The sequence below is a fragment of the Ischnura elegans genome, chromosome 8 (assembly GCF_921293095.1).
Source record: "Ischnura elegans chromosome 8, ioIscEleg1.1, whole genome shotgun sequence".
NCBI classification, from domain to species: Eukaryota; Metazoa; Arthropoda; class Insecta; order Odonata; family Coenagrionidae; genus Ischnura; species Ischnura elegans.
Genome location: NC_060253.1, coordinates 66,417,200 through 66,443,841, shown reverse-complemented (window position 1 = coordinate 66,443,841; position 26,642 = coordinate 66,417,200). Strand labels below are relative to the sequence as shown.

Genomic DNA, 26,642 nt, shown 5'->3' with positions numbered 1-26,642 from the left:
GTGCGATCCGTAAAGGAAAAAGCAGTTGCGATAGAACGGGTGGGAAGAAAAGGATATGTGCACTACGCGAATGGAATAAAGGAGGATGGAGCGCTTATGTTAGAACGAGGGGTTGAGAGCGGCTATATTCACTCAGCGACTGCCGTATCGATATCCGACCCGATATCCAAGGGTAAAGAGAGTTTTTTTCAGGCTAAATATGATGATACTAAAACGTTCAATAGTATTAGGCTCAACCATGTGGAAGTTAATACTCGAAAATGAAATGGAGACTTCGTTGATTTCCACTAATTTATTTTGTCCGTACGACATGTTTCGAACCATAGAGGTTATTATCAAGTAAAAATATTGAATGGTAGCAAACATACCTTCAAAGAGTATAGATATATGTTCGCTTACTATTCAATTTTTGTACTTGATAATGACCTCTATGGTTCGAAACTTGTCGTACGGACAAAATAAATTAATGGAAATCAACGAAGTCTCCTTTTCATTATGATATTAAAACTTATGAATACTACTGCAAGGGTTGAGCAAAACAGTTCAGCGGGGAATACTTGTAAAATAGTTTCTCCAAAAAAATCCACCCCTCAGCTCGTACATATCGCATAATTTGACCGATGCGAAAATATAAACATGGAACGAATGCATGACTATCTGCATGGATAAAAAAATATATGCTAATGACGTTCAGTGGAATGCTAAGTATAATTCTATAAACTTTTCTCAACAAAATTTAAACTTAAATGGCATTGAAAAAAGTAAAGTTATCGTACTGAATGAAATTTTTATCACACAACATTAAGAACATAAACAAATCATGAGAATCCTCCGTTTTCTGTAGACTCGAAATGCCCCATAAGACAATAGTGACAAAAGATCACAAAGAACTTGAAGCACGAGTGCAGGAAAAATTCAAAACTACGTGTACGCAAGGATCAAAATCACAGGTCACCAAAGATCGTTTTCATGAAGAATTCTAATCTAACTTTCGGTCGGCAAATATTTTCATGAATGTCCTTAATTATTTGCTATACGTAGTTTATTTGGCTGAGATTTACTCTGCCATTGCTGAAATTTAATCCTTTTACTAGGACAGCCCTCATAAAACCATCCTATCTTAAACTATGAAGATTTTGGCTATTCCTTGTCTTCGGAGTTCCCCTATGAATCTTATTAGGAGATATTAAAGGCAATGAAAACTTTTGGGAAGCCCACTAGAAAGAGAGACGGTTAAATTGCAAAGCATAGAAGACTCCTTTACACATTTTTTTCAGATGATGACACACTTTCTTCATTTTAAAACTTCTCAGCCTTTCGTTTTATCATGTGTTGTTAGGTGATGACATGCCATTATGTGACACCACTCATAAGACCGGCACTGAGTGTTTTGCCGAGACAAGTGTGTTGGCACTCAACAGCTGGAAGGAAACCCTGGCAAAGCGTTGAATGTTCAACAATGTTTTCATGGATGAGACACACCGATGCCAAAATGCATCGAGCACTTGCTTTGGCGATTTTGTTCGCCAGCCAACAAGATCGAAGTGGACGATGTGATACGGCATTAACATCGTGGGAAACTGAATTCTCATAAAATCACTCGGTTAAGTGTCTTAAAAACGTGAAAATCTTATTGAAAACCTTTAATCCGGATTCGAACACAGCATAATGTCCTTGCATAATTGAGTGATTTTAAAAGTTGTTGGATGCTTCTATATGACAGGTTTTGTATTATTTTTGCAAAAAATATTTTTCCCATTAAAAATGCCTTTAAGAAACACGCTTTCACAAGCATTTCACACAACTTTATGTGGTCGATAGGTGGAGGAAAGAAAACATTAGATGCTATCATAGAGGAGTAAAATACCAACATCCACAATAATTCTAGGTCAAAGACATATTTCGATATTCTTTCTCCACGCCTGACTGGATTCAAAATTTGTTTCAACAGTCATCACCTAGGAGCAAAAAAGTTGTGTAGCGGTCCCAGAGCAGAACAAATGAATAGTAGAGGTAGAAGTTTCAGCTTTAACTCTATTCCCGGAAGTTCAGAATTACCTGGTGGTGGCTTCTCATCCCAAGGGCCCGAATTCAAAAGGGTGCCCTGTTTTCCATGGCAACTTCTACTAATCCTCATCTCATCTCTCAAGGTATATTTTATTTCGCTCAGTATCCTCTGCAGTTTCTCTTAAAATTGCTATATCATTGACATAGCACATAGTTGGGAAATAGCACAACAATTATCTCGAGTAGGGATAAATGAAAAAATAAACAAACGATAAATAATTGTCAAGCCATTTTGCCGGTATCATCGAACTCATCATCTGATGCTGATGGAACAAAGGCGGATTGCCTCAAACGTGTCAGCTGCATAGAACTTTGATACGGTCTCATTGCATTATATCTCAATTCTGAGTTATCTGCGACGAAGGTTAGGTGTATCTACCTCAATTAGACTACTAACCTACTCTAAGAATTTTTAATTTAAAAAGCAGAACACAGGCATGAAGTATTTCACCTGAAAAAATGATCTGTCACATGGAGATTAACTTATTATTTTGCCTCGTTAGCGCATGTCTTGAAAAACTAGTTTGATAAAATACGGCAGTATTTACCGAGAAACAAGAAACCGTCATGAAGCATGCGGAACTAGATCTTCGTCGATGGATAGGAATAACTCCGTCGAATAATTAAGATGTTTTAGCCAAGACTGGAGTAAATAAAATGAATTCATAGAGTGTTTTAGATAATGGAAATGAATTTCCGTGTTAATTACGCAGTCAGAAGTCTCAGACTAGAAATGGGGCAGTTACTTGGGCACGTCTGACGTTCCGCTGAATTAATTTCTTTCCTAAAAATGAAACTTATAGAATTTGGCCACGATGAGACATTTGAAATAACTCTGAACACGCATCAATAGCTTTTAATGATCACTTCTGAGAAACAGAATGAAATAAAATTCCATTTATGAATAACTTCAGTCGTAGTGAAAATCACCGCTCATGCAACTCGCCCTGTTGTACTACCTCTTCGCTATACTTAAGGGATAGTTCATTAGGTGTTTTTTTATTATGATGCACGCCTTAAAACCCCATGTATTTTTTGGGTTTATTGTATTTAACCAGAGTAGTGTGGGAATTTATCAAATACATGGATTCGACAAAGAAACCCAAGCATTTTACAATACTATTCTGGTCGGTATGTATGATCCCACTGTTTCGCGAGTCACATACCCCAGGACAGGAGCTAAGAAAAGACTCGGAAATCTGCATCCTGTTAAAGATCAATTCTCATTGGAAACACTCAATAAATTATTCGGGCTGTAGTCACAGCGTGTCTTCGTAAAAGTGCTTATGCCTGTTTACCGAAAACCCTAACCCCGCCGCTGATTTTGCCCTTTTCACCATGACATAGTTTTCTTCGACGTGTCGACCCAGTTAATAGCCCTTCGAACTCGCGTTCTACAAAAACGTTGAGTAACTGAAAGGAGAAATTTCTCTTAAATTATTTCCATGCACAGGAAGTATTGTTTTTTTTAACTTGAACTTGAGGTTTTATTTGCTTTCATTCATGCCCGACGGCAGGAAACAGATCTCAGAAGTCAGTGTGTGTTATTTTTATTTGTTTTTTTTTTACGTTTCACAACTGGCTCAACGAACGCGGGATAATATACGGTGGCAAATGTTCTTAAATTATATAAGCCATTAATAATCGAAAGCTCATCAATTTAACACGATAATATGGAGGAAAAGTTGGGAGAGAAATCAATCTTTAAGGTCTACCACTTCACTTCAACCAAAGATATCTCTGTTCGGCGGAGGAACTTGTTCTAAATTGAAATTCAAGGTAAACTTAAGTAGAGCTTTGGTATACTTGCAAATATCTGAGTTATTTATTATTCAAAATAAAAGTTTTGACTAAAACACGATAGTTTATAGTTAAGCTTAAATATTCTCTTTTAGCTTGTAATTTACATTCTCGTTTAGTGGGTATTCCAAACTTAATACAAACGTTGTTACACTTTCAAAAGGAGCATTCCGAGGGGAGTCTGAACTAGAAAACAATTTTGGACATGAGAAATGCTAACATGAAATATATATTCACTAGCTAGTTCGTGCAGGTATGGTCATGTACTAGAGCAAAATTAACGTTAACAGGGGATGAAATTTCTTCTGCTAAACTTTCAGAGGTATCCCTTGATAAAAGTCTGTTACTATTATCATTGGAGGCTGTTTCTTATAAATGGTGATGATAACTTCTTTTTTTATAGCTCTAAGAAATTGATTGAAGAAAATGGATAGTACTTGTTCCAGGAGTTTTACTTTGGTACTACGCGTTTCAACTGCAGGGTCGTCATCAGGTCCATACTAAAGTGTGTGTGCCTGATGATGACCCAGCAGTTTAAACGCGTAGTACTAAAGTAACACTTGTGGAAATAGTGCTATCTTGTTTTCTTCTACCAACATGTAAATTACTCATATGCAGTGGCGGATCAAGGATAGGGACAAGGGGGGGGGGCTAAGATAACGATTCCATCTGGTGTAAATTGAATACCCCAGGGGGAGGGGGCCATAGCACCTCCTAGCCCCTCTCTGGATCTACATCTGGATTGTAATATAGCAAATGTATATAAAATAGGCCCTAAGTTTAGAGCTAATTTGTATTTCAATTCGTTAAAGAAGGTAAATATGTTGGAAAAAATAGTTAGAAAACACTTTTGTGCAAAGTGGTAACCCAAAAAATACTTCGATTTTACCTAGTGCGTGTTTCGACCCAATTGGGGGGGCTGTAGCCCCCTTAGCCCCCCATAGATCCGTCAATGCTCATAAGCTGTTCATTGGCAATGAACGATCATAAGTCCGATATGAGCACAGGATCTTGCGTAACTGGTGGCATGTCTGCAGAGAGTCTAGATAAATCCTATAGAATTCTAGGCATGTATGCATTCTCTACAATACCTGCCCACTGCATCATGCCTACCTCAGTCAATTTTGCTCCAAAAATGTCTGATGCGCTAAAGATTAAGGAAATACGATCGAGTAAAGCACCATATGGCCTTCCGATCTTCCAATGGGCGATGGCCAGGGGAGCGTGGGTGGAATCCGGCCGTGGTTTAAAAAAAGCTCATCGCCTCCATGAGATCACTGCTCCTCTCTCTCGTCCGCAAAGGTTACGACACCGCTATTTGGATTGTACCCGATACACCTCCCATTCAAAAGTCAGGGCCACGTTCGCTTAAAGGTCCGCGGTCCAAGGTGGGAGAAAAGCATTCCTTTATGGTACGCCATATGAAAATAGCTCATGGAAAATTAATTGAATTTTTGGCTTATACAAACAGAAGCATTCCAACAAAGAACCAGTTTGGCAGGCAATTAGATAGATATGTCAAATGAAGGGGTGAGAAGCCAAGGGGTACAAGTGATTTTTTTTCAACAGAGTTAGGTATTGTTACAAGAAGTACACAAAATTGGTTGCCAAGGGATACGAGTGAGCAGTGGCGCCAACTCCATGGGGCCTGAGGGGGCCTGAGCCCCCTCAAAAATTCGTTACGGGTGTAAGGAAAAAATGTGTCAGGCTTGTCGATTTTCCGCGGAGAGTCCAGATATCGAGATTTAAGTTATGAGGGTTCTAATGTTGATCATATGACTCTTCTAAAAACTTAAAACTGACTACTTATAAAATTTCCCGGGGCAAGATCCCCGGTTTGGGCCCCCCCAATACTTTTGTAAGTCGGCGTCCCTGCGAGTGAGTCTCTGTTCTGTGCTGACGTCGAGTGGAAAATCAAATGCACTATATCAAATATCTAATTCATCTCGTTTGTTTTCTATACCTAATTTCTGTACCTAACTGTGTACTTATAGAAAAAAGAAATCACTTGTACCCGTTGGCTTCCAAACCACTCAAATGAGATGATAAGTAACGAAAAATAAGTCAATTCAAATTGAAAAAATTACTCATAGGCTGTGCAGTAGCAATAAACGATCTTATGTCCGATATGAGCGTAGAAACTTGCGTAACTGGTGGCATGTCTGCAGAGATTCCTGATCAATCCGATAAAATGCGAAGCATGTTTGCACGCTCTACAATACTTGTCCATATAAGGCTAGCAGTGGGACGCAGCACCTCAGCGATCGCTGTAACACAGAATCGCTGCAGATAATTAAAATACTCCCTTTCGTGAAGTCAAGTGAGCGTTGGGACTCTTTTAATTTTTAATATTTTTTTGGAAAAGATGGGAAATTGCACATTTCGGCTATTACGAGGTATTTTTTATCCCAACGTTGATATAGAGGAATAACTAAGTCAACTAACCTCAGTTTTGTTTTTCGACATTATCTCTTGCATATCATAAACCAGATAACACGCAATTGCAGCGAAGATTAATCTTTTGTCTTAACATGAAAACAGTAAGAATTACGCAACCGGGAGGTTCTGGGTTCGAGTCCCAGTCAGGTTGCATTTTTACCCTCTGATTTCTGGCTTTTTCCATCTACCATAGCACCGTTGTCCTCGTGTTTTTTCTATTATATGTTCCTATCCGTCTCTTTCCTCACCTCTGAATTTATTGAATGTTTACGCTTAAGGCGTCGTGTGAATGAATGAAGTTGTATATTTTTTAATCTATATCTATGGAGTGAGGACTCTTATTTCGAGGTTTTCAACGGCGCCTGTTGATAAACTCGATACATGCGATATATATACCATACTGCGCCGCTTTATATTAATAATCGAAGAATTGCACACTATTTTCAAGCAAAGATAAAGACCCACTATGGAACTGCCATTTCTTCTAGTAGTTTCGCTTCTACCGAAGTAGCGAATCCTCATGAGATGAAGGGAAAATTATGCTACAGGAAAGCTGTCGACCGTGGGACTGTGAGCGTGATGCTGCCGGACACGAGTTTGGCCGCAGAATCTACAACGTTTTCACATTCACGTCACGAGAATCGATCGAAAGGTTGATACCTTTCCTCCAATAAGGGATGAAGACCTAAAGCAAACTTAATGACACCTTTCGCCTTCACCCAAGGCTCGAGACTTCCGAGATACAGATGCTCTTCGTCGCCGTTGCTTTAGTCGAGGGACTCCGGAAGAGAATAAAAAACAGTGGTTAAGGCGTCTGAAGAACAAATTGTGTTTGACTGAGTCATTATTTTATTTATTTTTCTAATAGGTACACCGGAAAAATGAGAGGATGCTGGTTAATTCATGCGCCTAATACAGGGTAGAAACTCACCTCTATTTAAGTAAGGGCCTCCGCGGACTGGCAACTTTTTCAAAGCAACTATTTAGTTGCTAAAAACCCACGTGGTATATTCCTGCCGGCAACAGTCTGCTCACCCACGGTATAGGTCCAGACTAGGTCTAGGATTATTCTAAGTCCGTGGTCCAGACGCAATTATTTAGTTGCGGCAACTAAAAAGTCGCCCGTGCGCGAGGCCACAGTCAATGCCGTGTGTTTTATTGCTTCCTCAAAGCAACTAAATAGTTGCTTTATAAAAGTTGCCAGTGCGCGGGGGCTCTAATGCATAAAATACAATAATTATGAATTCAAATCATTCAGGCGTGACGTAGCGGAATTTCGGCGTATTGAAATAAAGTGGAGATGCAATTTCCATAAATATAATTATAATAACAATAACGATAACTGTACTAGGTTCAACTACCTTTTTTTTACTAAGTTCAACTACCTTTTATGTCAATTTAATAATCATATTTAAGATTTTGTTTTCGGCACAAGGAAAATAATTTTAGCTGAAGAATTTGTAAACTATCAAGTCTAACAGAGAGCATCTTCGACTTTTACAATAATGTTATGAAGTTGATGTCTTCCAATCAGCAGGAAAAATTAACCTAGAGTGGCAAAAATGTGAGCAAGCAATATCGCATTGACTTTGTTTTGCCGCGTCTTTGACGGGAAATTATAATTTTGTAATTACTTATAGCTATCGAAGGAATTTTCCAGAAATTATAAATTCCTTGAGTGCAAAATCTGTCGGCAATGGCAATCAATCAAATTATGAAAAAGTCACCTAATACTCCATTGATATGTGTTGAAAATGAAATAATATTTAAACGCTTTAGGCAAAATTTGTTCCCCTATATCCACATATCGATGGCTAAGTTCTAAAAACATGTATCTCAAAAATAGCAACTTTTCGGGGGAGCAAAAAAATTTATTTCTTTACTATTATTATCGTAATTAGCTACAATTTGGCAACTGGCCAGGTGGTGACATGTGCATCCAAAAAAGAAAACACAAAATATCCACAAAGTCACATATAAACTAGACAGTGTACAAATTTTAAAAATTCAATTAAAATTTCTAAAAAAATTAAGTCACTTTTTCAGCTTTTTCTTAAATATTTTTACATTGCCAGGAAAGGGCTCAAATAACTCTGCAGGCAATCTCTTCCAATCTACAATTATTTTTGGGGGAGGAATTTTTTTTAACATTAGTCCTCTGCGCCCGACATTTAATTTTGAGCTGATGATCGTTCCTACCAATGAAATTAAGTTTTCCCACCTTATTGCTTGGTTATCTCCATGCTTTATCGCCTTTGTATATTTTATAAATACCGTAGAGTCGGTTTCTTTTTCTCCTTCTTTCCAAAGATTCCCAACCCAGTATTTTTAACATTTATGATACGCTCTCTGTCCTCCGATGCCTACCCAAAACGCATAGAGCCGCTTTTCTTTGAACTCTCTCCAATGCCTTTATATGCCCCACCTCATATCTTAATTGTATGTAATTTTAATTGAAATGAAAAACCAAAAATACATAAAATTGAAAAAGAAGCATTCTTACATTTGCAAACGAAGAGTTGGTTTTTGCTTGAATTTTATTTTTTATTCATACTATTAGCAGTATTAAGACAGACCGGCCAAATTTTTAAATGCGTGCTGTTAGAACTTAGCCATCGATATATTTCACAGTGAAATAAAACGTAGTTTCACACCCGAAAAATCTTACCGACAAATACGATAAATATCGGACACTGAGAGTAATAACTAGGAGCGTGATGCAGCTACGGTCAGGAATAGAAATCGCCGATTTGGATCCGGAAAAATAATTTTAAGTGGGCAGCGAGCGGTCTGGCTTAATCTTCCGCCATCATCATTCGCGGTAACTAGTGGCCGAACGAGTTTCGTGTACGAGCGTATCGTCGCGGTGAAAGTGCACGCTTCTGCAGTCCATCACGTCCCAAGCGTCCAGAGACAAAGGCAAGAATATATTCACCGGCGGCGGCGCGCGGGGGGGATGCTGGCCTAGCGCTCGCGATTCCAAAAGGATGACCACTCGGCGAACTGCTACATTTCACGATAGCAGAAACTCCACTCTCGTCACGACTCGAAACCTTTCGTTCAAGCTTTCACGAGTGAGAGCATAATTTTTCGTCGGAAGAAGTTATCGATGGTGATTGAGTGAATATGTGGTGCGAAAACACCCGAGGGAAATATTTTTAAATCAGTAAGGACGTAAATTAATCGTCCATAACCAAGAGCTATTGAATATCGTTCACTCAGTGCTACCATCCGAAGGTTGGTTTGGACAGATGAGGGTAGATCTCACTCCCGACTAAGTTAATAGCCTTTGAATTTTACCTTTCGGATGAAGTCAACTTTTTTCCGAGAGATATCGTGGAACATATTAATTGACAGCATATTAAATGATGCACAAAATTATTGCGCAGTCCACTTAATTTTAATTTCACGAACTCTACGGCATATGTCTCGATTGGCTTGCGATCATTATCGTATGGTGACCGCAAGCCGAACGAAACTCCTGTAAGAGATTTTGTGAAATTTAAATTAGGCGGAAGTACGACATCTTTTTGTGTATCACTTACCTTTCGGAGTTGTGGCACCACTCTTTTTGGGAAATTTCTTCCAATATACCTTATTTATAAAATATTTTTAGCAATATAATCTAATATATGTATAGTATATCCATTGTATGTATATGTATAGTATATCCATTGCATATCCCCACTTTTTTCGACATAGGTATGGAGATAGATGATAAAATACAGATTTTCTAGTATTTCCTTGGATAGATTTTCATCTCATGCTACTTTTACCGACTCAGGACTAAAACTAGGAGTAGATCTATATCACTCGCACAATGGTTAATTCAGAGCGTTGATTAAGGTACATCAGGGTGGAGCTTAGCATGAACTAGGCTACAGGTGGTGCAACTTACTTCACACATTCAGGACACTAGCATTCCTTTCTCAGGGCCACTTCGCATGGCGAGAATTTTTGTCCTGGATGTCTAAAGACTTAAACCAGGTTGTAAACCCAAGATCCAGGTTTGAAACCCAATCAGTGACCGAGGGTTGATCACTACATAATAACAATTCTCCTTCACATGATAAAAATTTTCTTTTCTTCAAAAACAAAGGAAATGGCTGTATGATCACCGTACAAAAAATAAGAATTATAGACAATCTTGCGGACCTAAATCTCGCTTTCGAATTTCCCAAGCACTATTCAATAAATATGAAAAATATATATTTCATATAGTAAAATAGAAAGTAGATACTCATTGCAACACCTCCGTTGGTTCACTGGTTTCCGTGGGCGTTTTCACCGCTTAAGTCCAGACTAAGGGGTCCCATTTTGAAGGGCAGAACCTATCTCAGAGCTTACCTTCACGGCGAGAGAGGCTGATTCCAACCGCTTTCGGATGATTTTGAATGACTAAACGCTGATGGATATCTCAGCGGTCCGCCGCTGAGAAAATCGGAATGCCTTTCACAATTGCGGCACGCCTCTCAGATTGGGAACTCTCTTCCAACGCTCAACAAAAAGTATATCCGTTTCGTGACATGCATCAGATGAAAGGTCGAGTGTATCTCTCAAACGGTCCATTATTTCATGAAGGAAAAAATGCGCAGGAAAAGAAAACTTAAATTTGGTCATCATTGATGGCAGGAAAGAGCAATAATTGGAATACGACAGTGCGGGCACTCTTTGTCATCAACAATAGGCGATCCAAAGATTGGTTTGATGTAGCATTCCACGTAACCGTACTAGCCGCTTATATCCTAAAATTCACATAATTCTTCGGCTTTACGTGAATTGTCACCCTACTGTTGCTACTTATACGTTATCCTTCCCTTGCTATTTCTCCTTTCAACTCCCCTTCATTGATGTTTTTCAGTAGATCATCGAGTATCATTCCGCGGGTTACCGTATGGCAGGTTCAAGAATTACTTTTAATAACGCCTAGTATATTTCCCATAAATTTACGCAGTTTGTGTAATAGAATGTGATTTGATGAATGAACGTAGATATATAAAAATGTTGGACAGCAGTTTAATAACCGATAAAGGTTACTTCATTCTATTTCTTTTGCTTGAAGACCTATTTTTAAAAATAATGATAAGATACATATGATAAATTAAGCTACATACATTCAATATTAGATATCCACCCAAAATGAATTTTTTTGGAAGATAGGTAGTCCTCGTACTGGTATCAACATTTTTTAAACATCAAATCAATTCTAAATTCTAACCAGATCTTTTAGAGCAGAGTAGATTATCACGATTTAAATAATCGTGTCCCCCAATTAGTCTCGAGGCGGAAAATCCCACATTATCATTTTGTCGAGATACCTATCCTTAGGCCTTTTGGAGCATTAGAATATTTGTAGATTCCATTTTAATAGTCACAATTGTCAGCATAAAAACGCAAGTTAGCTCAAGATAAGCTCTGCCAAGCAGTGAACGCATTAAAAACCGGCAATTCTAACAAAAACGTATATATATCGTCATTTATGGAATTATAATTGCTGTTGTAATAGCATATCGACAAGGACATTATGTATGCAAATAGGCAGCGTATGCAAAACGAAAGCGTTTTCTCTGGCGTAGTCCCAGGATTTTCCATACGGGAACATTCAAGGTCTCATGAGCCAATTAAAATTCACGCGCTTTAATTGCAGCTAAAAAAAAAGAGTTCTATTTTTTAAACAATCATGATTCATTTTATTCTATTCATCCGAGGAATAGCTGACATCGGTCGCTTTTAGACACACCCTAATTTCACGGACCATCAGATCAATAGAAGATCTTCTTTCGGTCACTGAAGCTTGACTTAGTACTTGAAGGCCTAACCAAAGTTCGAAGAGAAATTAGATCATCTCATTACTGATAATTAGTAGAAAGGACGTTGAAATACTAGATAAATAACAAAATCAGAAGACATATGCATTAACAGATTGAAGAATGATGTTAAAGTCACACATTGCCTTCTTATTCCCGGTCACTCAGGTTACCTGGCTTCCAAAATTTCCTGAAAGTGCATGCACTAACAATCTCAATTTGTTGGCATAGCCAATTTCTGCCAAGTTAACCGTAGAAACGAAATATTTCATCAATGATGTCAATGAAGTTGATGCGCGTTTGTTCAGTATCATTAAAAATCTACCTTTACCGTGTTTTTTTATTTACTTTGAAATAGAAAGTCACGATCTGAATTTCAGCAAGAGCCTAATCGTTATTTGGAAATCTGAAATCAATTAACGTTTTTGCTCCGCCACCCGTATTTAATCTGTATTGCAACAATTGAAAACAAAGAAACGATTTATTTTGATCTTCACCAACGGGGATTAAATGGAAGATAGCGACTCGATCAGGATACCATTGTTTTATCACAAGAACTTTTTCAATTTTTGCACCACCATTTTAACTTACCACTGATGTTGAGAAACAGTGAATGCTCAAATTTATCTCTTTAGAAAACTTTTAATCTATAAAGTCATCATCTCTACACGTGCAAACTTTTAAAAAAGTTCATTTAAGAGCTGTAAATGCGCTATTAGAACAGTAACGTAAATAAAAGCTGCCTATTTTTCAATAATAAAATAAAAATTTAAAATTGCATTTATGTAATCCAATTTATTAAATATGAAGCAATTTTGGCTCTTAGGATGATCATAGAGAAGAGAATGGAGAAAAACAAACCAACCTTCATAGCATTTGTCGATTTAGAGAAGGCCTTTGATAACGTGGAATGGAATTCAATGCTTAGAATTTTGAAAGAAATCGGCGTACTCTACAATGATCGTAGAATTATTCATAGTTTGTATAAAAACCAAGTAGCTGTGATCAAATGTGGACCAAACGGTGCAGAAGCGAGAATAAGAAAAGGGGTGAGACAAGGTTGTGCGCTTTCCCCCTTAATTTTTAATGTTTACATAGAGAAAGCCATCAACGAAATCAAGCAGAAAGCTTCGGGTGTCAATATCCACGGAGAAAAAATTAGTATGCTGCGATTTGCTGACGACATAGCAGTCATAGCCGAGACAGAGAAGGATTTGAAGAAGACGTTGACAAACATGGAAAGGACAATGGCCAGATATCAGCTGAAAATCAACAAAAAGAAGACTAAGATATTAGTTTGCAGTAAAAGAGAGGAGGCTAAAACAAACATCAACCTAGGAAAGCATAAGCTTGAAGAGGTGAACGAGTTCTCTTACCTGGGAAGCCGAATTACCAGCGATGGACGGAGCAAGAAAAAAATACACAGTAGAATAGCGCAGGCGAAGAGGGCTTTCTACAAAAAGAAGAATCTTCTTACAGCTGAAAATACCAGCATAGAAGTAAGGAAACAATTCATCAGATGCTACATATGGAGTATGTTTCTCTATGGAAGCGAGGCTTGGACGTTGACAGCAGCAGAGAAGTCAAGAGTGGAAGCATTCGAAATGTGGTGCTACCGAAGAATGATGAAGATAAAATGGATTGACCGTGTGAGTAACCAGGAAGTGCTAAGGAGAGTAGGAGAAAAGAGAAGCCTCCTAAAAACATTAAGCAGAAGAAGGGACAACTTAGTTGGCCACATTTTGAGGCACGATGGTCTGATGAAGACAATCGTTGAAGGACAAGTGGAAGGGAAAAAGGGCAAGGGACGGCCCCGAATGAGTTATATCGGACAGGTTATAAAGGATGTAAAAGAGAATAAATATGTAGCTATGAAGAGATTAGCGGATAGGAGAGAGAAATGGAGAGCTGCGTCAAACCAATCTTAGGATTGTTGACTAATGATGATGATAAGTGTAAATATTGATCTCGAAATACAGAAAAGGGATTGAGAAAAAGGAGAGCGATCTATCAAAAAGGATACAATGAATAATGTACTATTCTTAAATGTTATTTCAGAAAAGAGAATACGAGGAAATAACCCAACTTCAGAGACGATAGTCGGTACAGTACAGCATGAAATATTCACAAACATTGCATTAAGGCCTAGTTACACGATACATTAACACGTACGGGTTAATGTCTAAATGTATGAACGCGAGAATGAACGCCAAAATGCACCGTGTAACCACCCAACTTGTGCGAATGCATGAACGGAAAATAGAACCTGTTCTAATTTGGTTCATGCATTCGTACATGTTCCGTTCCGGTCCACCAAAATCATTCACGCAAACGTACATTAACTTGTACGTGTTAATGTACCGTGTAACCAGGCCTTTATTCTTAATGAAGTTGATTGATTCAGATACTTCAAGGTAGAAACGCTAGTTATCTATGCTGAAAATTACTAATGATTCCGTAATTCAGCAATACCTAAATGATAATAACTCTGAGTAGCGAAATGTGTTGCAAGAGCTGCATAAATATTTTGTGGAAGCAAAAAGGGTTGGTGTTTTTTGCCTCGGCTGACGCACATTGCGTCTTGGCGAAACCTTCCAAACCACGAACGCATGAGCTATTATGGACAAAAACCAACAAATTATAATGAAAGACCTCATCCACTAAGGACAACGCCCACATTTCCTATTCGATTGCCAGACCACATCAATATTCATTCACCTTCGTCGCGTCGTGTCGCGTCCCTCTAAACGTGAATACGTGGCTAAAATGAGTTTAAGGGAGGGGTAATAGGAGGCATAAAGCCCTTTGCTTTTCTCTGCCGACATGATTCACGCCTGTTAAAATTTATTTGGTGTCCCAGAAACGATGCTTGAAGTAGGAGTGGCGCCAAATGAACTCCAGTTGAAGTACTTAAGTAGCCATATCTTCGTCTCGATACTTAAGTTCTCGCAACAATTTCATGGAGCATTTTGGTGATATGTAAGGCTATTCTGGAAATAAAATTCAGGCCCTAAAAATCTTTTAAGTAATGAACAACTTTTTAATTAGTAATAAACAAGGTTACAATAGGTAAAGAGGTTGAACAGTCAAGTGACAGAACAGTTTGATGATTCGTCGAAGGGGAAATTTGTTAATTTTGGAAGCAAAAGTTGTATGGGGATTGGAGACGGTGACTTTGAGTTGGGCAGTTTTTTCAAGTCATCATATGAGCATTTAGTATTTATTAATGTTAAAACCTGCCCGCAGTGAAAATCATGAATGTCTTTCTCCATTAACTGATTCGGCACACGTTAACTAAAACCTCTGAATACCACTGGCAATTTATTTGTATTTGTACGGATTCTCTATCCGGACAGCTAACTCATTCTTGGTTGCCTAATCGAAAGTAGTTGCAAAATAAAATACAAGTATTCAAAAGAAGTTCTACATCTGTGGACTTATTTTTTCGCAGAACACGTTCTTTTTTAAATAAAAAACCTTTAGCCAATTCTACCACATGTAGAGTTATAAAAAAATCATTCCCTATCATACATTTCGCATTTTACAAGTATATTTTCTGTGTGATGATTCAAGTTATCGCTAAGTGGTACGTAATGGTTTGGTCTAGACCTGCTTACAGTCGACAACATATTCACAGTAAAAAAAAACTCCTGAAGAGGGTATACAAATATACCGAAACGTTTGCAAAAATTTTTGCATTTATTTCTTAAATACCTACACTCCAAGATGCTAATAAACGTTAACAATTGAGGTGAGAGAAAGAAAAAAAGTCAGTATATATTTTCCATACAAAGCTTCTCTGATCTGGTAGTGAAGGCTGTTCGGGTCCTCCTACGGGTATTCTTCTTCATGGCAGCCGACGTTTCGGCGTATGAGTCTTACTCCATCCTCAGGGCTGAATCCTCTTTCAGCCCGTAGTCGGCGTATGAGTCTTACTCCATCCTCAGGGCTGAATCCTCTTTCAGCCCTTAGTACAACTCGTGCCCCGAGACGTCGGCAGCCATGAAGGAGATTACCCGGTGGAGTACTCGAACAGCCTTCACTACCAGCATACGCCGGGAAAACATCAGATCTCTCTTCTCTGATCTATTACTGAAATCTCTCTTGTTCCAGGCTCCTATAGGTCAGTGACTCTGATACCTTTAAGACTCTCTGAAAGTTTCACGGGTAAAAATAAAATTTTCAAAGCATGGAACAATGATCTTTGGATGTTACGGTTCGACGGAGAAGTGCAGAGCAATTTCATGGAGGTATAAGTCCTCCGCGCAAATCGACATCGGAACGGGGACAACCAGGGCAATTCTCCATCATGTGACCCGTGAATCGGGCAATACACGGGGCAAAGTCTACGTGACGTAGCCATGTTTTCCACTCGATAGAAGAGTACCCCGATTTCACTGAAGGGGTCCATTTTTATGACAGTTCGTAACAGTGAAATCTACGGTGCCGAAGGAATGAGATATGTCTACTCATTTTCAAAAGACCTGTTCAATGATATTTATGTCGCCCATGCCTTTAAATGGTATTCTGATTTTCCATCGCTGATTAGGGATGCCTTGTATTAATTTTGAGGAAGTAAAATGTTAGATGAAGAGTTCTTTAGAGAATTAGCGAATCCGCAGCACGTTTTCATTACATACACGAAAGAAAAGTGCGTAATGATGGATAAAAATTTAGCTTTTAGCAGCACTCATCATTGAAATCAAAAATAAATAAAAAAAATATTAAGCACTTTCTCTGAAATACTATGTCTAAATTTTTATTAAATCGGTATAATATGCCCAACAAACAACTTATAATGTCGTCAAATACAGAAAAATTATGAATACTTAATAATTATAGTTTTTTATCAGTCCAAAAAGAAAAATGGTTAAGTATATGAACTTGATTACGTACATACTGGAGTAACTTTAGTTTGCCATTAAGAATTACCTGTTTTATGGCTACCATCAATAAGGAAAAGGTCATGCGCACGTAAAAAAATTAGGCACATCATTTGAATTTACAGTACTTACTTATATAGCATGGTATTACATGTAAGGAATATATCTTCCATACCATATCCTTTGTCATGTAAGCAACCAAAACTCTTTATTTTTCATGATTGAATTATGATTTTCGATTTTAGATATGAATCCGGTAATGCATTGTACACGTTTGCGCATACAAACAAGAAATAACGTTTATATAACATAATTTTAGGCTTAGGTGAAGAAATACGGGCTCTTGGTAGGGTAAAGGAAGTATGGTTGAACATTAACAGCCCAGTATTTCCATTTCCAATAAAAAATCGACGCAAAACTTTTTAAATAGAAAGATGTATTACTTTTCCGTGTAGTTTAAGGTTATAGATTATTCCGTATTTTAAAAAGTGAAGTTTTGGAAACCAGGGCAATCCATAAAATACACAACCATTCCCTAACTTCTACGGAACGGTCCATTGTTTGGAGGAAAAAAAACCTTCCTTTAAGATGCAGCAGCTCCGAGGCGAATTGAGGCATCAAAGCTGCCACATCTCGGGGATGGTGTATTAGAAAGCGTGGAGGCCTTCTGCAGGACACGCGCTCAGAAAGGCCTTTGCATCCGCCTCAAGCCTTTCGTCTTTCTCTCACGACACTTCAGGCAGCGCACACCTGAGGCTCTTTTGAAGGACACTGTCACCGAGGAAAAACATACGGGGATGGGAGTTTTCCTTTCATTTGAAACGCAAGAATACCTATAATGGCCCTCTCCGAAAAACTCCTTCCCTTTCACTTCTTTCAAACGATTCCCCATTATTGTGTCGATCTTCATTTTCAAGATTCTCGAGGAAAGGGGTTGGAAATGGGCGTGCTTGATAAGAATAAGACCACAGGACGGATGAATAATAATTATATAATAGTAATTGAACAATTAAAAATTAAAAGAAATACAATATATAACATTCAAAAATCTGTAATACTGGATACATGTAGAACATTTAGATTGTTTTTAAATGCATTGTAACTTGAGGCAGTGTCTTGGCAAGGCCCGACACTGGCAGACCTATCTACAAGTAAATCTTGTGGAAAAAAAATTATAATAATTTGAAATTATTTTATTTTATAGGGAATGGCTACAAAATAATTATAACTGTGATAAAAAATAAAACGTCTCCTCACATAAACGAAAACAAAGTGACAAAATAGAATACAATATAGTATGAGTTTCATAATATGAAGGTATTAAAAAAGTCCAGGTCCTGCTAAGCCTATCAAAGCTTGTTAGCAGGTGCCTATTTGTTTTTTTATTGGTCGTAGATAGTTTTCCAAAATTGTGTACCACAAATTCGTGTATAATATTTCCAAAAATATAATATAATATTTTTAAGAAGCCAAGAATACATGGATATATATATACAAACAAAAACAGTTAAATGAAAATATGGTTATATACTTTAAGATAATACATCATAATTACATTTTTTTATGCAAGAGAAAGAAAAAAAGAAAAAAAAACAATATGCAGTCACGGCTTTACGTGAAATAGAAGAAAAAGAAAAACATTAATAAATATTTTTTAACAATACAATTTTTCGCATGACGGTGTCATATTTTTTATCAAAAAAATTTCCTTTTCATTCATCTCTTACAAAAAATTCATCTTATTGCATTTAAAAGTCGGACTTCATTTTCAAAGGGCTCGTGAAAAGGGGTGAAGATATACAGAACCACACCCGCTTCTCTTTTGACCAATTATTTTCGCCATCTACGTACACAGGAAAACTTTTCCCTTTCAATATTTTTCCTTTTCACCTTCAACTAAAACCTATTCACCCCACCCAGACTTGTCTCCATATATTTTTTTCTCCACTTTTTAACTCATTCTTTGGCTTTTTGAGGCCGCCGCCTATTTCACCCACGCGATGGGCAAGTCCTAGCAATACGAGGCTTCCACCACGACCTCTCAAAACTCCCTTTCACTTCTTCACGCTTCGGTCTCACCATCTCGGGTAACCTTCAAGATCTATTGAGAGTCCTTTTACAGCACGACGACGGACGTGGAAGCCTTACTTGCCCCTCCCAAACACCGCTGCATACCTTTTTTACGGAAAAAGAATTAAGCTCTGTTCGCAGTTGACTTGAATAGGTGTAATAATCGAACAAAACTCTTAAGTCCAGGAAATGAAGCTCAAAAAAGTGCGAAACGTTGCAATTTTTGTCGTTAAATGCATACATTTCAAGTCATTTGCGAAAAATTGATCAAAAACTTTGATTTTTTGTCGGAAACACACATTCAATTGTGAAAAATTTCGAAAAATATTAATTTTTCGAGAAAAATGCACAGCACTTTTTTTTCTTATAATTAATTTTTCCATTGATTCAATTGGTCAAAATTTAATAAAAAATTTCCACCCCTGAGATAGAGTGGAAACCACCCCCAGGGTAAAATCGCCCGTCGGCATGATATAGATTTTGATCCTTGGTCTGTTCCCTACCTACTATCAAAATTCCAAGCAAATCGAATCAGTTTGAAAAAATTGCAAGCCGAAGTGCTTCATTTTCTGGATTGAACCCATTAATGCATTGGGCAGTGCAATGGGCATTAATGGGTTCAAGTGTGGAAATTATCGTTTGTTGTTTATATTTATATCACGGATAGGCAATAGAGAATATCCTTCTCAAATCACCCCTACCTCCTCTATTGATCAGCCGACCGAAACGAAAACCTTGGTGAAGTCCGGAATTGGGAAATAAATCAAAGCGGAATCTCCTCACAGGATGCACGAAAAACGGAATTAGGTCGACGCAGTCGTGAGCGAAACTTCTCTTCGAGCGATCCGCTCCCCCTGCCCCGCGGATGCGAAGACCAAAATACAGGCTAAAAAATGCTCGATTTCTTTCAAATCTCAATTTAAGCGCGAATCGAAGGAATAGACAACTTGCCCGTCGCTGGCGGCACGCGAATGAACAGCACAAGGTCGCGGAAGAAAAGGAATTTCTATTTTAGAGACGTCACGTCTTCCGGGCATGAACCATTAAGCATGATTGTGCTATGGAAAAAACTACTTTCATATTCTTAGTCCACGGAATGTTCAACTGACGTATAATTTTTTATAACAGAGTGGTTCATGGAGGGAAAATTTAGGGGATCGCACAACCTTCACGTGGTTATCTCAATTTTTCGATTAACGCGAGCTCCGGATAAGAAAAATCAAGTTTTCAATTGGGCGAAGCCTTGACACTAGCCTTGATTTATTCCAATTTATAGTGATCCATCATACATTCTTTCATTGATTGCAGAGCAGGGAAGATAAAAGCTAAACTGGCAGAACTAAAAAGCAATATGCTGCTATTTTTAACCCCCGGAATATTGAACTAACATATAATTTTTACAGCACAGTTGTTTTTAGGAGGAAAACGAAGGGATACTCACAACCTTCACGTGGTAAACTCAATTTTTCGGTTAATGGGAGTTCCGGATAAGAAAAATCAAGTTTTCAATAGTATAAAACCTTGACGCAAGCTCTGGTTTATTCCAATTTATAGAGATCCTTCACACATGTTTATAATGACAGCAGATGAAAGAGAAAAGGGCTAAACTAGGAAAATGTCGTTATATTACTAACCCCCATAATATTCAACTAACATATAATTTTACTACAGAGCCTTTCATGGTGGGAAAACTTCAGGGGACTCACAATCTTCACGTGGTAAGATCAATTTTTCGATTAATGCGAGCTCAGGATATTAAGAACCAAATTTTCAATTGCACGAGACCTTGATGCTGGCCTTCCAATTTGAATGTTCAAAGTTCATTCCAATTTAAATGGATCCATCGTACGTTCTTACGAATGTATTAGAGCGGAGGAACAGAAAGCTCTTCATCATCCTTTTGTGGATTATTCTTTTTGAACCTTCGGCACGGCTGCGTGAGACAGTATTCATGGCTAAAATTTCAACTTTTATTGAACTTTGACTTGAAGATTCCTCCTTTAAAGGAGGAGAAAACTTTCCCCTGGAATATCAAACGAACATAGCAGAGAGAAAGAAGTATGAACTGTCAAGCATAAGGAAAAATACTTTTCCACCATCGTCCGAAATATTAAAAAAGCCGTAACGACCTAGAGGAATTCTCATACAGAATCAACTGTAATGAAAACCATACAGTGTCAAATGAATTTCTTTATCATTGCATTTTTGACTCGAGGGCATCAGGATCTCGATTGCATGGTACCTTGAAGAATTTTTTTTAACTTCGAATTTACATAAAAAGATTCCTTCTATACTGCATTTTTAAAGAGCAATAAAGGTGAAAACCATATTATGGGAGACAAGAGAGCCGTGTGAATGGGATAGCTCACGCCGTACTTCGGCTTATGCGAGAGCTGTGACTCCAAATAGTTATCAACTTCTATTTACTCTTGGCGCCTGTAGGCACTGTCAATTGATATTTGATTCGTTTTTAGTGTGAACGCAATGCATCGAAAGCAATGTATTGAACATATGATATGGACAAATAGCTTAAACGAACAAAATTTTCCGCACATAAACATGTTACAACGAGAAATAAATCTTTTATTAAAGCCAATGTACTCTAAAATACTCCAATACACTCCACACTAAAAATGCCTGAAATATTGATTAGTTAAACGGAAACCGAATAATTATATAACTTTGTGCATGATATTGAATATGAAACAAGTTTATTTCCAACTGCTACGATCGCTAGGGGTAAGTTAACTAAGTTATCTCCACTCTTCTAGCTTCAGAATAGAATACACTCACCTTATCAGATAGTTTACTTATCTAAAATAGTATGAATGACGACCTAAGCTGACAGAAGCTATCCACACCTACAATTCAAACAAAGATTAGATTACAAATATTGTGGAGAATAAAACTCATGATTCAGTGGGGAAAATTAAGTACGCTCATGCGTAAAGTTTGACAGTATATAGTTATAGTTATATAACATCCTATTCCAACATCAGTCAATCAAAAAGCCATTTTGGTTAGTAGAAAATGACTCCAAATATTTTAAATAATAATATGAGGTGACAATTAATTTAATATTACATGCCGAATCGGAAATTTCATTCACCTTTAAGTTAAAATGAAGTTTGCATCACCTTTTGCTTGGTACCAAATAGACGGATTTTCCACCGGCCCCAAGAGAGCGAAAGAGAGTATTAGTGTAGCCACTGAATATTTATTTATGTATTATGTTTTATGTTCGCCCAACATATACATAATTATAAGGCGAACAATGCAAGAATATAACTACAAAAAAATTGAAAATAAATTGAACACAGCCACAAAATAGTAACGATCATGACCACAAATGCTGAAAAATATTAACCAAATACTATCACAGTCGCGAAACATATTCTTAACATCTTTTACAAAGCAGTAAAAAATGCTGAAAAATATTAACTAATTATTATTAACTAATATGAATGAGTATGGGCTCTTTAGCGAATCAATCAAGAAAAAATAAGTCACTGATAATTTTTAAAAAATTTAAACCTTTACAGACCATTGAGCATTCAAAGGTTTCTACATTTTGACCTTTTTTTTTTCAAAAAATGTATTGCCTCTAAGCGTGGAGCTTCAATTTTCTCCTCCGTCTTCAGGAGCGAAAAAATCCAATTTTCTCAAGGGACAATAAAAATATGAACCTTAATGTATCGGAGACCTTTCCACATCGAGTGGCCTATCACTGAGGGCGCTGAAGCTCGGATTTAAAGCCGTCGACAGCCGTGTCAAATACTTCACGACTTTTCCAGAATTTCGCTTTCTTCTTCGTATTACGAGTAAAACGAAAAGAGGAATGAGCCAGCTTTTCATCCAGCGGTCTCTGCGGATGTAATTATAGCACGTCGACCTCTAGCACAATGAATAGTTTCTTCAGAGGCCAACTCACCGATGGAAAATTTTATTATCTTAAAAGACTCTTTTGGATTCTCGCAGTAAGTCGATGCGAAAAATTATCCATACTCATCGATCAACCTAAAATAATAATTACTGTTCACAAATAATATGGATAGGAAATAAATCCTACGTTATATCGCTGAGATAAATTGTAAATCAAGGTCAAAAGATATTCACTGCTGTTTAATGGGGATATTTACATGAGATAATCATTGTATGTATTAATATCCCTACGTTTATTTGTAGAGTAAAAATTTCCCCTCTTTCTAATTGCAGGCGCTGTAGGTTGCGGTCCTGGATGCAATGCATAACTAATTGGAGCATAAACGGAGAATTGGAGAATATCGGTAAGTTCAAAGGGTATGTTAGATATTTAAAAAAGTTGAATCTCTTAAAAATGCCAATTCGTAGGCAAAAAAATGATACCATCTTAATTCATCGAGCTACTTTGAAAAACGATATAAGTCACTTTCTTTCAATCGATAGCAAATATTTAAGCATAGTAAAGTTAGCAAGCACGTATTTGAAAAATACAGTTTGACTCATAAAACTATTTTCTACCAGTTACGTAAATTTTCTAACGGATGAGACGATAAGAAGCGCGTTGTTGTTATAGACTTCGTACCAATATAAGAGATTATTTATATTCCATTCTCTATCAAATTGACTGGGAGATTTCTATTGTTTGCTTTTCATTTCTCTAAGTCTTTGGTGAAAGTTCAACCATCAAGTCAATTGTGAAGACATCTATCTATAGATAATCTTGTGAAAAGTAAAGTGAGAATTGGATCGAAACCAGGCACGATGATATTCACTGCTGAGTCAAGACTCGTAAGTAAGAGACGTTTTCTATGACGGAGCTGAGGATGCGGGAGGAGAGGAAAGGAAAAAGTATAGGGGCACTACCGCGATATAGGAACTGAGGAAAAGTCCTAAGTAAATACACATATTTGCATTTACTTTGCACTTGTGCGAAATGATTAAATGCAAATATTTGCATTTACTTTGGACAATTTAATATAATGCAACAGCAAGTACAAATTAGTATACCCCTCACATAAGACATATACACAGTGCTAATATCTACGATAAAATACTATTTAATTTCAAATGTTTTATTATCAGATAATCAGCTGCTAAGAGCCAATTCTATCATTCCTGAAACTTCTTATATTCATCTAATGAAATCGAAGAAACATTTTGGATATATGTTAACGTACTTTGATTGATGTAAAGGGACTTTTCCAGCATCAACTGGTTAATTAAAAAATGAAAAAGTGTTCGCAATTACATGATTTTGAAGCTAAATAAGAGAATATTGTATTTATATCTAACGTCTCAGTTCTTAACGAGTCTATTCGAAGGACAAGTCATGCTCTCTTTGCTCCCCAAACAAAACACGATCGGAGCTTCTCAGGTTCACTTGTCGCAACTTTCTTTCCCTGGATGCGGCAGCAACAGCATTATCCATCAACTTTGCCCTTCGTCGCTCACCACTTCACGACAGTATGGCTGGGTGGATAGCGGGCCGGTTTTCCTGAATTAACCGTTTTCGCTCGGATGGCCAGACGGACGTTGAAGCCTCCTCCAGGCACACTTGGCAACTGGCACAGGAAGTGTGCAAGCAGAAAAAAGAACACGAGAGAGAGAGAGAGAGACTCTTTCTTTGGCCGTTCGTGGAAGTCGGGGACATGGACCTTCACTCCGCGGGGATTTAGAAACCTTTCGTTTTGAGAGTCTCACTTCGTGCCGAACACAACATTACATTTCCTTCCTCTCTTAAACATTCTTCTTCTCCTCCCTCCCCGCCATTTCGCACGCAACCCTTCGATCTCAAAAGCTAGCATTTATTCACATCCAATACAATGCAATAGGGTGGTTTCCCATTTTTTTTTTTTAATTGCCTACATCGAAAGATTATTTCACGTGGAGTACGCATTTCACGCTTTTAGATTTTTTAATGACGATATCTATTTTTCTCGATTAAATGAAAAGTGAAAATTTTTAGCGCGCGAAAACGCGACAGCTAAGTATGAATGCTGGGAAAACCCCGTGTGACGTCATTCTGGTTCCCGTTGTCGCCGTGTGAGGTGACCTTGGGTCGAGGCTTTGAGCGCTGATACGACGCAGGCTGCAAGCAGGTAGCAGAGTACCCTGCTAGCAGGTAGCGCTTGGCATAAATAAGGATTATTTATACCCTATCAAACGAAGGAAACTTTCCGGCCTAAGTCAGTTTTAATAGGTGATTATTAAGACATGTTTCCCTGAGCTCTGTGCCTCATACATGTATTGGTAATCTCAGGCGATGTAAAACTCCTATCAACTCCTATAGAAACTAGGTCCCTGTGACGTCACGTGGAGTGGCATCGCATGGGTGCCAATCTGGACTTTTTCAATTGCGGTTAAAATTGACCCTTGCCATTCGTCAAAACAGGGATTTCTAAAACCAAATAATTTGTATTTTATGAATACACTAATGGTGGGTAAGGAATCGCAATCAATGCATTTCGTTTTCTTTGGTGAAGGAAACTACCCTTTTAATTCATCAAATTTCACCGGCAAAGCTATCAGTATCCGGCCTCGGTGGCGGCAGGGTGAAGTCCTCGCCTGCAAATCCAAAGGTCGCGGTTTCGAGTCCCGCCTGGGTAAGTTATCCATATCAAGGGCATGGATGTTTGTGCACGTTAAATTGTAAAAATGTTATCAGAAACCCCGATGTAAAGGCCTAATAGTGCTGTTTTCGAAAGGGTGGAAATGAAGACAGAAAGCATCAGGGTATGCAGGTGTAGTGCAGTGGGCTAAGTTGGAATCCAGTGGGTAGGGTATTAACCCATTATAACCCAATGTTGCTTCTAGGCAACATCAAAAATGTATAAATTTTCTGCTCTTTTTAGGAAATATCTAAAATACGCATTATTTTGTGGTGTAAATAGTAATAACAAAATATTTAGCAGCCACGATAATTATGATTGAGAGCAAAATATTCAAGTTTTCGAAACGAAAAATCTTGAAATTTGATTTCTCGCAGAAGTAGCTCTGGGTTAGGAAGGGTTGATACCGAAATCAGTGACTTCTCTATAGGGTGGCAAATACTGAAAATTTCTAATAATAACATGGCAAGAGCATTAGTTATTAAAACATATTTCGATGCTTGATTAATAATTGGTTGAAAAACAAAAGAGATAGCATTTTTCCACAAGTTTTACTTTGATACGTGTGTCAGCAGTTAGGTTATAATCTGATACATGCTAAAATATGTGTGTCTGATGATGACTTAGCGGTTGAAACGCGTAGTACAAAAGTAAAACTTAAGGAAATTGTGCTACCTTGTTTTTTTCAACCAGTACGAAATCTTTCCACTAAATCTCGCCTGCCTCATTCAATTTGATTAAAGTTGAAAAAACGACTTCAAATAGTTAATAAATTTATCTTATGTAGAGGCGTACCAAATGAAGTTTGTGGAATTTTTCATAAGCCAAAAGGGTGTAATTGCAACTCCATGCACACCTCTCCTAGCGGTGCCCATGCTGACGAAGGGTTTATCAACAGTTTTTCATCTCACGCTTATTTTGATTACATGCGAACAAAGGCATTATATAATGTGCCCAATGCCGCAAATCATAAGTGAAGGAAAATT

General features: G+C 37.6%; 1 protein-coding gene across 1 annotated transcript in view; it reads left to right on the top strand.

Moving 5' to 3' along the window:
• LOC124163642 overlaps positions 1-26,642 on the top strand; it is a 338,009-nt gene that overhangs the window by 189,210 nt on the left and 122,157 nt on the right. The window contains exon 3 of the mRNA XM_046540693.1: positions 23,282-23,352. The gene's annotated coding sequence lies outside the window, so the exon portion shown is untranslated. The remainder of the gene's footprint in view (positions 1-23,281; positions 23,353-26,642) is intronic.